Source organism: Dromaius novaehollandiae, chromosome 4, assembly GCF_036370855.1.
Source record: "Dromaius novaehollandiae isolate bDroNov1 chromosome 4, bDroNov1.hap1, whole genome shotgun sequence".
Taxonomy (NCBI): Eukaryota; Metazoa; Chordata; class Aves; order Casuariiformes; family Dromaiidae; genus Dromaius; species Dromaius novaehollandiae.
The window spans coordinates 21,784,598-21,799,013 of record NC_088101.1 but is presented as its reverse complement, the minus strand read 5'-3'; positions in this window follow the sequence as shown (position 1 = coordinate 21,799,013).

The following is a 14,416-nucleotide window of genomic DNA, read 5'->3' as shown; positions in this document are numbered from 1 at the left end:
TTGTCCTTTGGCAACATAAATGGCTGTTCATCCACAGGGAGCCCGCTTAACACCAGCAATCTTTTCTGAGTGCCTTTCTTGACATGTTCTCTCAACTCTGAGATTTTTTTAGAAGCTTTTTTGTTTTGTTTTGTTTTGTTTTGTTTTGTTCACGATACTTCTGAAGGTGGGTGGGAAAAGGGATAGTTGCTGGAAATATTTTGGACATACAAGCTGCTGTAGTTCTCTTGCCCTCATTTTATAGAATAAGGCTAACATCTCCATAGTTGTGTGGTTATTTTTAGATACCCTATTTCCATATTTAGTAAATGCAGTTCTCAGCCTTGCTGAAAAATAGGCTATTTATTTGGGTACCTAAATACATAGACTTTAACGTCCAGAATACTATACAAATAAGTAGCTCTATTCCCAGTTGAACTCAGCTCCCTGCACATTTATGGACACGCTCCCCCCTCCCATGGATATACCATACTGTGCACCTAAAGCAACCTTACATTTTCTGAGGTTCCATTTTAGGGAGAGCACCTTCCTCAACCACGAACTCTACTGCTCTTCAGCTGCCATTGCTGCTGCTGCTGCCACTTTTGCCACCAGATCGCACTTGCTGGGCTGCTGAAGGCAGGCATGGAAGCTACCGTCTGGCAGCCGAAGCAATGGCAGCAAGGCACCAGCCTGTGGCAACAACAGCGGCATGAGAGGTAGGAGGGTATGTGGGGAGTGGGGGTCTGACGGTCCAAGGAAAATGGAAATTGATACGGAGAAGGGAGCACATGCACTGCATGGTACATTTGATATTTTTGCATGGGTCAGCTATAATCGGATGTTACAGCATGATTCCAGGTCAGCCTTGCCAGTAAGCCAACTGTAATTCTGTGGTACTTTGCAGGGAGAAGACAGGGAGGTAAATTTACACTGAAAGGATAAGGAGGTCCTGCCACCAAAACTTGATCCTGAATTGTATCAGTTTCTGGCTGCTTTTCGGAGGAAAGAAAGGGATGATCTTAAGACACATATATGCTTTGCAAACAGATGGAAGGCTAGGCCTTGCTACAGGGAGCACAGAGTCTAATTTAGGCACAGGTCATTGATAGTGCTTTAGCATAAAGTGGGTGCAGATGTTATTGGTGAACAGGGGAACATTGGAAGGCTTTCAAAGGAAATGCATTTAAGGAGGGATTTGAAGGAGGAAGTGGCAGGAGCTTTGCACGTGAGAGGTTATGATGAAATGTTTTGATTTGATCCATAAATGACAGGACAACATTCAGAACAGTCTCACCAAACAAATCATAGGATATTTGAGCTGCAAGTGTCAAGCCTGAAGAGTCCCTTGGCAGCTTGTGAGCATTTCACAGTGAATTCTTACAAAAGATAATCTTAAATGTATGTCTTCCTTTGGAAGGAGGATTAACAGTGCTCCTAGGAGTATCAAAATGGGTGACATACTCAGCTGAACAAGAATCTTGATTGAGTCACAGAGAGTGAGAAAGATACTAAAGATAGTGGTTGATGCCAGCACTGTTCTTCTTGCAAACAGGTCCACTTTTATGTGAAGCTTTCTGTGTGAAATTAATCTCGAAGCTAGCATGGGAGAAATGGAAACATTTTTAATGTGCAGATCCTGGTGTTTTCAGTGCTCGAGCAATCAGGAGCTTATTAGAGATGAGTTTGGACACTTTTCCTTTGTGTGGTAGGAGAATGCCAGCAATACTTTAACATCTCTGAAAAGTGTGTCTTTCCCTAGTGATTAGTTTGCAGAAGAAAAAGATATAGACTGATTGGAGAAATGAAATAAAATGTAAGAGGAAGGAAGGAATTACAACAGTTAATTGGAGGCTTTGGTCAAATCCATTCTTCCCTGATCGCCCGTTCTCCACTGTTTACTTTACCTGCACCCCACCACAAAATTCGGTTCAGTGTGTGAATTTATAGGTGCTCTCTTTTTTGTTTTCCATATACAGATGTAGATATGCACATTTTCACAGGAAAGGGGGGAATCTGGACTTACGAATGCTGTTAGAATTAATGGAAGCCCGGCTTCTGTATCCCTTTAATTGCCTTGAGAATCTCCAGGCTGGGGTCAGATCCTTGCTTCGTATCGGGTTTATACTGACCATTCACCCAAGTGAGTGACTGCAGACTTATCCAAGCATAAGAATTGCAGAATTTGACCCTCTAGTTTTCTGCATGTGCCCTGCTGTGTCGACAATTAGTCTTTTTAAAATCAAGAGAGATGAGATAAGAGCAGTAAGCTAGGCTAATGCAGCCAAGCCGTGTATGGATGGATGATCCACTCTCTACTCTTAAATCACTGCATGATTCCTTCAATTACTCAAAAGCCAAAACCAGAATCTAATCTATCTATGGCCAAAGTATTTCTGTTCCTAAAAAAGCCAGACAGTGAGCTCCACATGTAGATTTGGGGCGCCTTCTTGCTGTTATTATTTTAAGGTGATGTCTTTTGAGTAGCTGCCATTTCTCATTGCTGTCAGAGCAGACTAGCGGTTCAGACTGTTGCTGCTGGCACTGTGCCTGTTGCAGAAATAGTTTATTTGTATAGGTTTCTGATTCTTCATATGCAGGAGACCTAATGCATTTTATTCATTCTTCTTACGGCTGAAGGTAGCCAGTTCTCATTCTCCTTTTATAGTCTGCATGTAGTTAACAGCTACCAACTGCTCTCGTGGAATGAGGATGAGGGTTTGTAGTAATTCTCTCCTCTATTACCACAAACAGCCCTCTGGTTCTGTGCCAGCTTCTTCAGTGCTACCCCACTGTGATCCCACCGCTTGTGTTTCAGCTCCTTCAGTCTCTCCTTTGCTATCTAATTCCGTGCACTTGCTTCCTGGCAAGGTCCCTCAACAACACGATAGCGCAAAGTAAACCTAATGTCCTCCGCATGAGAATTTTTTAAGGGTTGAAACAGGCTCTCCTATCTTGGCAGGCAGGTATCTAAAATGTGGGAGTCTTGGCCACTTGCTCCTGGATTGGCCATTCTGGGGAAAATAGTTTCATTTCTCTGTTCACTGTTACACGTTTTACAATCTTGCATGTAAAGTGTTTTATTCCTGTTCTTGAGGGAATAGCTAAAGAACTGTTGATTACACAGAGGCTACATAGCAGTTGGTTGAAAATCAAAGGTCAAGATTTTGAAAGTATTTAGGAAGATGAATAAGTCGCCTGCTTCCTTCATAATTAAACCAGTAGCTGAACTGTTGGAGCATAGATTTTACGTAAGTTGGGCCATTTATTCCTGTTCCTAAATGTGACCTTTCAAGCTAACTTTAGGTACCACTTAAAAAATTCTTGGCCAGCCATGAGCAAAGTAATCAACAGAGAAGTTAGTTTTAAGTAGACCACCCTGAAATAGTTCTGCTTTTGCTGGCAATTTATACCATTCCCCCCTGGATCTCTCCTTTGAGTGGAATATCCTGTTGCATTTATTGTGGTTTCACCACAAATATGGTAGAAAAGTCCCCTCTAAATTTTCTCATGAGGAAGGATTCAGCTATGAACGAGGAAATAAGGTGTTATAGATGGCATAAAGCTTGTTTATGACCTTATGCTTGAAAGTAAATGTCTTCCATGCTCTTTGAACCCTACTTCTTGGATTCTTTATTCTGCAGAAATTAGCTAGGCAAAGCTATGTTGATTCAGACTCATAATGAATCAATAACGTATTTTGGCTGTGCATAGCGAAGCAGGAAGGCAGTGTATGTTAGTTGCAGTGGAAAGAAAAATACACTCTCAGAGGATGTTTAGGCTTCTGTGTTGCAGTTGGGAGCCGGTCACCTTTTACAGAAGACAGAGGAGCTGAATTCACCCAGCAAACCTGCAGGATGTTTTTAATACATGTGTGTCAGGCTGTAGAGCAGAGGGGCACTCTGGCCTAGATGGAGATTTTAAGCGAAGTTTGCCCTGACCTCAGGCAATGGCTCAGGCGTGACATGTGGGGAATGCGTGTTTGTTGCCAAGACCCCGCTTTCAGAGGGGGTCTCTCAGAGGGCAGCTGCAGTCCACTGCCCTAGTCCCAGCTGCGGAGGTGGCAGGCGCTACTCTGCCAGCTCCAGTGCTCCTGGGCCAGGTTTTGGTTTCCAGGAGCTAAACTCAGTAAAATTAACCAGCTAGCCTTGAGCTCCTCTGTTTTGGGGCTCTTCTTGGAGGTCAACGTTGGGAGTGTAGCAGTGTTAGTTTCCCAGGGGCCATTAAGAGTTTTGCCATTATGTTAAATGTTGCTAGGTTTAGTAGATTATGTCCTGAAATGGAAATGTGAACCATGCCTTCCACCAGGTCTTGTAACAGAGGTGGACTGTTTGTCTTGTGATGTGTGTTATGTCGAGGCATTAGTATTAAGTGTTGGGAGGATTACCCGTCCTTTCCTGTATTGCTGCATGGGAAGTCTATATTAAAGGAATCCTGTGATGGAAAGGTTGAGAGGCAGACAGCTGGCATTTGGTGCCGACACTGAAATCGTAACTGATGAGAACAAGCACATATACAAAGAAACTTAGAATAAGTCCCATGATAAGAGAGTTTAGCAAGAGTATGGTATATATTCATACATTGTAGTCAATAAGACGCTAGTGCTGTCATAACCACTCACAGCCAGAAAAATATTCACTAGTAGAATGTGAGGAGTTAATTTCAATACTGATAGAAATTGCACCTCAGTTGTAAATTGATCAAAAAGTAGGTGTTTGTGAGAAAGCAGTGTTATTTGCATTAAATGTTTTTACAGTAATGCATGTGAAAAAATGATAACTTTGTACCGTAAGGGTGGGAGAACTTAGCAAGAAAACCACATAAGATATTGTCTTAAAATAAATTAGTCTTCCAGACCCATGTACAACTTCTCTTGCTAGTTGCTTTTCACCCTTCCTTCTAGCTTCTCATTATGGAAGAATCCACTGTGGTGGGTTTTGCATCCACTAAATATCAGATCTGAACTTACTTCGCCATTTGCATTTGCATCTTTGGTTTTCTACTGATTTACACTTTAGGTGTAAGTAGCAAAACTTTTTTTGCCACTGTTTATTTCAGTTCAGATGTTGTCCTGCATGTTGCAGGTTCCCACCATTGTTGCTGTGCCATGTATATAAAATAGATGATAATCTCTGTAGGATAGCCCATGCTATTGTAAAACATTTCTGCTAACATGCCTCGAGGTGTGTACTTCAGTAAGAGCGATGTGAAAGAAGGTGAATGCATTCTGCTGGGTGGTGATTTTTGCTGGCTTTGTAAGTCCATGGTGTTTTCGCACTTTGTTAAATTGCTAGCTGATGTCTGAGCAGAAATCAAACTCATAATTTCAGCATCTGTGAGAGAATAAGGGGAAGATTGATTGGCTTTTAATGAATAGCAGTGCAAGCAGCAGAGTAAACTATCAAGGTACAAACGCCTGTCAAGACAGCAGTCACATTGGACTGAGGAAGTAATTTTAAATTCACAGTTGTCTAGAGCTTATTGGATACCTTGCTCCAAAGACTGAAAATAGCAAAAGGCCCCTGAATAGCATGCACTCTGAGAAGAAGAAGTGCCCAGACTTCTGGTCAATGTTAGATGAAAGGACAAATTGTTTATAGAGTATTGCTACATTTTCTAGCATAGGCAGTTGCTCTCCTCAAGACATCTCTACACCTATTTCCTCTAGGACTACAGTTTCCCTTTAGAGCTGGGTTACTGTCTGCACAGTTTTATATTTAAACAGGGACAAAACACATAAAAATTGTTGACCTGTTAGAAGGAGCTGCCTATTTCTTGTTTCCAAGGGAGGTGGGCTCACTCAGGGCAGCAATCTGCATTAGGTTTGTAAGGCTAGGAGTGAGACGGCTTTAGAGTCATTGTGTTTTGCTTCATTTCTTTCTAACAGATGATTTTCACCATCTTTAGATATAAATTTGGATGGAATAAATATAATTTCTATCAAATTTAATTTAGATTTCAAACTGTTAGCTCATTCTTGCCTTGAGAATAAATCACAGAAACACATTAATCAGTATTAATTTTCTGTTCTCTAACACTGTAGGTAGCTGTTAAACAATAGTGGGTCAATGTCTGGTTATTTTCTTTTAGCTTCTTGAAATCCCAGAGCTGCACTGTAATCTTCTCAAGATTTAGCATGCATTTACTAACAGCATAAGTTCTAGCCACAAAGCACATGATTAAAAAGTGCTGAAAGAAATGTTGATGTTTAATTTCCTTTACATTAGCAGTGGCATTCCAAAAAGAAATAAAACTTAAGAGTTCAGAAACTGAACAAGCAAAACAGATACGTTGGGGGAAGGCTTCAGTTTTCTACTGTGTATTTGCATTTACTTAAGGAAATGTGATTTGCTCATGCCTGTGGAGCAGGGAGGCAGTGGTACCTCTCCACAAGATCCTGGTCCAATTGTGCCCAGTTCCTGGGCATGTCATTACCAGAAGAGTTAGTGACAAGCTCATTCTGTTGCTTTTCTCTGAATTCTCTCCAACTACAGTTTGAAGCAAGCTTTGCTAAGGAATAGGCAATATGATATCCACATGTGTTAGCCAAAGCACTAAAAGATGGTAGGAATGAGTTAATACTGCATGAGTGAATAAAGTAGATGAAATTCAGGGCTCTGGTTTGTGATCCCTGTCAGATTTAGCTGTGGCAGCTAAATCCTAGCTGCCCCAGCTGGCTGTCCTGCCCCTTTTTTGAAGGTTATTGCTCCTGCAGCAGAAGTGACAGAGCAAGAGATGTACCCACTCTTCAGCAGCACTGCACTGCTCAGTATGTTAATATAAACTAAAATTCGTGGTGCCTAAAGTTAATATATTGGATTGTGCACAGTGGCATCAGTGGAACTAACACGTTGCCCGCCATGCGGGCAGTAACTTTTGACAGAATGACAGAGAAGATTTTGGGGATAGCAGCAATGCCTTTCAGATGGCATTGGTATACGTACTGGGAATTGTGTATTACTAAACTGGAAAAATGTAAACTGCTGGGAAGACGAGGAGTATAATTGCACAAACTCCCTATTAATGACATATTCAAGTACTCCAGTAGTCTTATGTTTTCACTAGATTTCCTACTCTCTACATCAGCTTTGAACTGTACTGTAACAGGTGACAATCCTCTAGTGGAATTCTACTTGAATTTCCTTGAATTTTGATTTTCAAAATTGCCCAGGCTATTAAATATCACAGTCTTTGCCATTTGCTTGACTTCGTCACAAGTGTTCAGAGCATTTCACAAGGAAATCAAAAGGCAGGTCCTAGTCCTGAAAGATTTGTAATCCAACAGTCAAATTATGATGTAGACTTAAATCAAGGGAGGAATGCAAGTCTTTTTCAACAGCCTGGTCAACAGCCTGCCACATTCACGTTATCTGAAAGAGCAATTCTGTGGCTGTAGAGGAGCTCAGGCGAGCTCAGCTGGGAGGCAGTTGACCCTTCCACACTCGAGAAGTTCAGCAGTGGATTAAGCACCTAGAGAAATCTGTCTGAAGACACATGGTCTGAGAGCTAGCAGAGACAGAGGACATCCAAAAATATGGCTCACTTTCTTGTACCCAGGTTTCACATAGCTGTAGGGCTCCTGAAAGTTGAAGACTTTCTTAACGAGAATGAGCACTGTTCTTTCTTCTGTGGCTAGAGTGAAAAGTATCTCCTCCTTGTAATTCTTTCCATGGCTTTTGCCCAGTGGAGGAACAGATTCACAAGCAAATATAGTTAGGTAGCAGAGGGAGGATGAGACTCACAACTGTAAATAATTATAATGCTCTGAACTACCATAGAAGTGTGGAATTTATATTACATTCCTCGGAGGTGTACAGAGCTTTTAACAGTGCTCTTTTCTGCCTTTGAAATTGAGCAAAACTAAACCAAAGGAAGAAGCTGAGAGATCAAGTCCGACATGCAGACCAAATGGGGTTTAGTATGGGAAAGCTAAATATAGATAGTGTCTCTAAGAAGAGTTGGAAGGCAAGGAATGGAGTAGCATGGCACACAAGATGCTGAAAGATATTCAATTAACCTTAATTCATGTTCCATGTTTCAGTCTGTGCCGCTTTGCTTGCTGAGAATATGCGTCAAAGTACCCATGATATTTTTGGTGAGGGCATTGCGATCTGTCGAGATTTTCACAACCCACATCTAAAATCTATTTTTATACTTCAGTTCTTAAAAAAAAAAAAAGGAAAGCTAGGCCAATTTTCTAACAAAGTCTTGGAATAATATTCATTGCTGGGCTGACAACTTTAATGGCCAGTTACGGATGAGCTGCAAACCCTGGAAAATGGGGCTTATAATGGAAACTGCAACTCAACCATGTAACGATAGCATTGCAAATGGGATATGGTAATACAGGATCATTCCCTGCCTGAGTGAACTGGCTACCTTGGAGTTCTGAGAAATTCACTTGCTTCATACTAATCTCGTCTGAACTGAAAAGAAATCAGCAGACATTTGCTTAGAGGTAAAGCATCACAAATGTCAGCATACTGAGTAGTATCATGGCTTACTGCAAGACTGGAAAATAGGGAAGAACATTTAGAATAGGCTGTAAATAGTTGGCAAACTGTAGAATAGGCCACTATGGGAGAGGGGAAAGGAAAGAGTAAAGAGTAAAGAATCAGCACTTTAATGGCTTAAACCATGCCCATAAATAAGGGACAGATGTTTCCTATTGGAGCATCCACTTACAAAATAGCTTTATCCCTGCAAACCAGCACACTGCAGCTTATTTATATAAGTGCAGCATAATGAAACATAGCTAAATGCTTATGGAAGATGCAGAGTTGATTTATTTGTAGAGTATTAAGAGTAATATCAGAAAGAGTTAAAAACAGACGAAATGTCTCTGAGAAGTACCCAGTTTTTCCACGTACAGTGGCACAGTTTTATTGTCTGCCTTCACAGAAGATGATGTTTCATTCCTGCGGCCAGTGCTAGTTGTCAGTTCTGAATGCTACTTTTTCCATTTATGCAAGACATTAAAGCATCCAGAAGGTTGAGATTTAGGCTGTCCAAAGCCAGATAATTCAGAGCTAATGTACTCTTTGTATCCTTAAGTCTGTCTTCACGCACAAGTGCATTATCATATTTCATTACCAGATCATGTAACAGTATAATGTGACAGTGTGACATACTATTCAGCAAAACAGGAAATGTTGAGAAACCTTTCTATGTTATTCACATCAGCAGCTTTCAGTAGTAAGTGTGACATGCTCTCCGTGATGGGATGAACGCTGATGCATTAGTGTTCTTCATAGAGCATCATTCTTGTTACAGTAATGACAGACTTTGCGTGCTTAGCCTATCACTTATAAAAAGAGTGTATTTATTTCTATAGAACCAAATCACTCTCCCCCCGTGTGGACTCAAGCAAGTGAGACAATTCCAGGAGTAAGGGACTCTGCAATGTGAGTAGGATTAAAGCAGACATTTTTCAAAAGTGGCTGGTGATTTTTTAATAGCCTCATTCTTCAAAGAGTTAATTCTGGTGCACTCCAGCAAGTGCTGTTTTTACTAGGTTCATGGTGTATTGGAGTGCCTCAGCTACAAAATTTGAATCCAGATTCATAACTGGGTCTCAGCTCTTTCCTGCCCTTCATTCAGCCAAAAATTTGTGGTGGTTTATCACAGCTAGATTCCCTAAGAACGGAAGGTAATATCAGGAGATTAGGGGTCCCTTTCTGGAGGTGTGGTCAAGTGCTGTGATCTTGGACACATTATTTCACCTATATTTCAGTTTCACCATTTCCAACAAAGAGGTAAATAAATTTTTGTATCTAGTGAAAGTGATTCATATTTATAGGACACAATAAAACACATTAGCATTATATATTTAATATATAAAGTAGTCCTGGACCACCTGAAAAAAATATGTTTTTCCTTAGGGATCCCCTCCCAACCAAATCAAAACATTTCAGACCTGTTTGTTTCAAGATAATATGTAATTCATGAGTTTTGACTCATGAGTTGTCATTCTGAATACTAGAAATACTCCAGCTTTCTTAACAGCTTTATTCTGTTAGTTATCACTGTTCAATCCTTGATAACAGCTTTCAAATCCAGTTCCTTACAATCTGGTTCCTTATCCACAAGTTTGCATAGATAGGCCTGCTCCACAACAGCATCAGCGTCGGCATTCGGAAGTGCTTTCCCTGCCTGTACTTCCCTCAAAGTGCCCCTGTTGGAAACCCGCTTCTGTAGAATCAGCAAGGGAAGGCAGTACACAGTTAGCCAGGGTGTGAATTCACAGCGCATTAGCTGCTCTGCGTTAAGGCCCGTAGTAAATGTGTCATTGTGCTCACAAAAGCATTCTTAGTATAGATTAAGGCTATCCACACAGGAAGCTCGTGCAGAGTAGCTAGGGCTGTATAAATTCACACCTTGGCTTATTCGGTACTAAATTTCCCCCATAGACAAGCCCACAGGCTATCCACCTACTTAGCTTGCATGTCTTGTAATGCTGCTTTTCCTCAAGTGCCTTATTTTTGAAGACACTCGCAGATGCATCTTCTGTTTTTGCCTTTGAGAGTCATTATCCTCTGGGCAAAGAAATGTCTCCTGAATTCCTTTAGTACCTGCATCTGCTCTCCTATATAGTACCCATGGCCTCTGAGCTCTCAGCACTAGATTAGGCTGCTGGAAAATGTGGATGCCATAGGCTAATACCTCACTCTACTTCACTGCCATATTTCCAGCTGTCACTGGTATTTTCATCAATGGCCATCTTCCTCCATCCTCCACAACTGACTTTGTCTTCCCTGTCTCCTCTCTAGCTCTTTGTAGTTAGCTCAGATTAGGTTTGTGTGAGAAAAGCAAAGTCTTAATGCAAGCTGAGCTTGAACTCACTGATTTACCACATATTTAGAAATCAGCGTGCTCAGGGGACTGTGTGGATCCGTGGCTGAGCAGAGCTGTTATCATTTAATCACTTGTTTTACAATATGCTCAGCACTTCTAAATTGTTTGGATACCTGTGGCTGGGTATAAAGCTATCCATTGTAATGCAGAAATGTTACAAACTTCCTTTTAGCACCTAGTCGGCACTGCTTTCGGTGCCTTTAGCGCAGGCCTGTTGCGCGTTGCTTGGAACAGTTAGCTCTGCAGCACGGGGGTGATGCCTTTCACCCTGTGCCAAGTTGCAGCAGAATGGGGGCCCTCTATCCTGTGACACAGGGGCATGGCCTCAGTGCCAGGAATGGGCGTCATGACTGCAGCTGACAACTGAAATACGCAGTGCTCTGCAGGCCACTTCCACTTCAGGTGCGTTAACATGAAGGGCAGAGAATATAACCAAGATCCTAACTTAGAAAGCTAGGGTGAAACTGGTGGCGTTACAGTTGTTGTATTTCCCTCCCGTTTTCCTGACCAGATTAGACACCTTATTAAGCATATTTTTCTGCATGCTTTGTGCTATTCCTTTGCCCTCAGAAATGAAGGAACGCAAGAGCAAGCCCAGCTTTTCTACACGTTCTCTCTTTTCCCTTTGCTAAAGTATGTGGGACCTGGTGTCTAATCTATACGGTTTCTAGGGCATGCTACTCAAAGTGAATACACCATTATTAACAGCGGGCATCACTGAGATGCGTGAACAATGCCCCATTGTGCGCCTGGAGGGAGATTGCTGATAGTTCAGCTCCGAGCCTTGAATTCCCTCTGCTCACCCCGTAGCTGGCCCTCGGGAAGCTTTTCTCCTTGCCCAGTACCCTCTCTTTTCCTGAAAATTCTCTGTAGTATCGCTATTAATAAGCATCTTGGTGTACTCATTTGCATTGCAATTTGCACTCCCAGCTCACAGATAATCCGTAGCAAGGATGTTGCTTGAGCTCTAGAAATAAACAGAAGGGGTCCAGAGACCTTAAATATTTTATTCAACGATGTGCTTTGCGGAGGGCAGAGAAGACTGTTCCCTTTCCGCTCTCCCCTTCTGTACTGTGCCTCTTTCAAACGTAGGGCTATTAATGTGTTGCGTGTGAAATTCTTTTCAAAATCCTATTTGGAAGTTTAATTAGGTATATGCCCACTCCCCTGTAAGTCAGACGGAGTGCTAACCTTTTATCACAAGGCCAGCATAAATAATGCGTTTTAGTGGAAGTTGGAGCACTGCAAGGAAGTCTTACTGCTCCATAATCGCATATGGAAAGCTCTTTAGGATGGACACCTTGTATTATGTCCTTGCTGAAAATCTTTTCAAATGCAGATTTTGGCTTCCTACCCAGAATTTTGAAGAAATTGCTCTAATAAAATCTCGCCTCCCCTCCCCAAGACCTTTTTTCCTCCCAAAGCTACCAGTGTCTCAGTGTGAGTGAGTTTAGCCAGTGTGTTTAGCAAACTGAAAATAGTTGAAGAGAGCGACCCTAATTCTCACTTTTGACTCTGTAAGCCTGCACTCAGGCACTAAAACCACCAGCTGTCATAGTGAAATGCTACTTCTGAATATCTAAGTGAAAACTGTGTGTGTGATGCTGATTCCTAGTTTCTGCTTAGGTCAGAGTAGGTAAGATTTATGACAGTCTTAACATTAAATTTCCATGTTACAAGTAAACACTTGTTACTAGTTTTGTAAATGATGTGATAAGTAAGTATGTTTCTGAGCTTTAGCAACTTTAACTACTTGGATAATCGTGGGTTTTGGATTTTTTTGAAATAAATATAAGCAGATTAACTACTGCTGATGTGAATGTTAGGATTTATTGATTTGACAGGTTAATATTGACCTCTTGTCATGGTCAGTATTTGCCTGAGAGGGTATTAAATCTTAGTGTCTGTTATAAAAGTCAATACATGTATTGTAACTAGAACAGAGTGAAATGGTAATGCTAGAAGTTTTATTAACCAATAATGAAAGCTTGGTAGAACTAATTATTTTCAGGTTAAAGTCAAATTAATCAAACTATTGGACTGTTTTTTTAAGAGCAGTCAAGTATCTTGACCTGCGATTTGAAGATGCTTAGCTTCAAGTTTATCCAAGTTTAATAAAGGGAAGGAGAGGTCTGCGTGCCCCCCACCAAGATGTTTGATTTATAGTTAAATAAAGCATTTTGTTTAACCAGAATTTAATTTATTTGTTTTCATAGGGAAAAAAACACCAAAGGAACAAACAAAGAACCCACAATCCTTGTCTTTTAAGTTCAGCCGAAAAAATAGAAGAAATGATTCTTTGAACAGTGCTTGTTATTGCATTCGTTTTACATGCTTTCGCTAGAAGTATCAGGAAATATCTCTGCATTATGGCAATGTTAATTTAGATTTTAAGAAAGAGGCAAAAAAAGACAGACAAACATTTCTCTCCTGGGAGGTAACAACTGATTCAGCTGCAGCCAGCCGTTTTCATACATTTACCAGAGTACATTCCTCCAGGGCTTGCACATTGCTGACCTATAAAAAGGTGAGCTCTAGGAGCTTACCGAGTTATCTTTCCAAGTTAGAAGCGAGACTGTCCTGACTATATGTAACAACGTAAAAAAGGGAAATATTTTCCCCTGTTCTCATTGCTGGAGCAGCCATTCTCACTGCCGGAGCAGCCATTTTCATCCTGCTAAGCAGTTTCTCGCTGCTGCACCACTTCATAAAAAAGGAGATGATACTGATTCCCATCACACATTCTTCCCATTTCTCTGGACATAGATATTTGATAAAAAGGAATGTTCCTCTAAAGTTTTGTCTAAGTCTTCTCCGAATTAATGTGGGACAGCTCATGCCATTCCACAGCTGTTGTCTTGTTTACATATCATGGTTTAAAAAGACATTCCCATCATGGGACATATGGAGCATGTATGTTACATATTGCATTCTAGAATAAGTCCAGTTAAATCCCATTTTTATGGCTTCAGTTTTTAAGTCCCTGCGAGACTTTGCTGCAGGAGACTGACAGGGGGGACAGGTGTATCACAGCTTCAGCCTGGTGACAAGTTTTCGAATTCAGCTGCGTTCTTCCAGCAGCAAAGGGCAGAGCAGCTGGCAGCCCCCGAGCCTCTCTGCCTCTGCAGGAATGCCTGCGGCCGGCAGGAATGCGCTGCCCGCTCCGGCCGCCGGCAGCACGCCCCGCCAAGCAGCCGCGGAGCAGCACGGCACGGCACGGCACGGCACGGCACGGCGCGGCGCAGCCAGGGCCGCCGCTCCCGCCCGGCAGGTGAGGCCTCTCCGGGCACAGATTCGGCCGCTGCTTGCTCCACGCTGAACGTGGTCCCGAGGTCCTCATCCTGAAAGGCGCCCAGCGCGTTCAGCTTGTGAGCAGATCTCGTTACCGGCCGCCCCGTGCTCTCATAGCACTATGCAAAGAATAGGACTTGCTAAATTCGAGTCTTTTTTTTGGTGAGCATAACAATTTTCCAGTTTTGAAACAGGCTGGCAAAGTAGAAATAGCTCATCATGCTCCCTGGCTTGCTTAAACATGAATTTTAACAGGAATAAATGGTAGCAGGTTATGCAGGACAGACTTTTA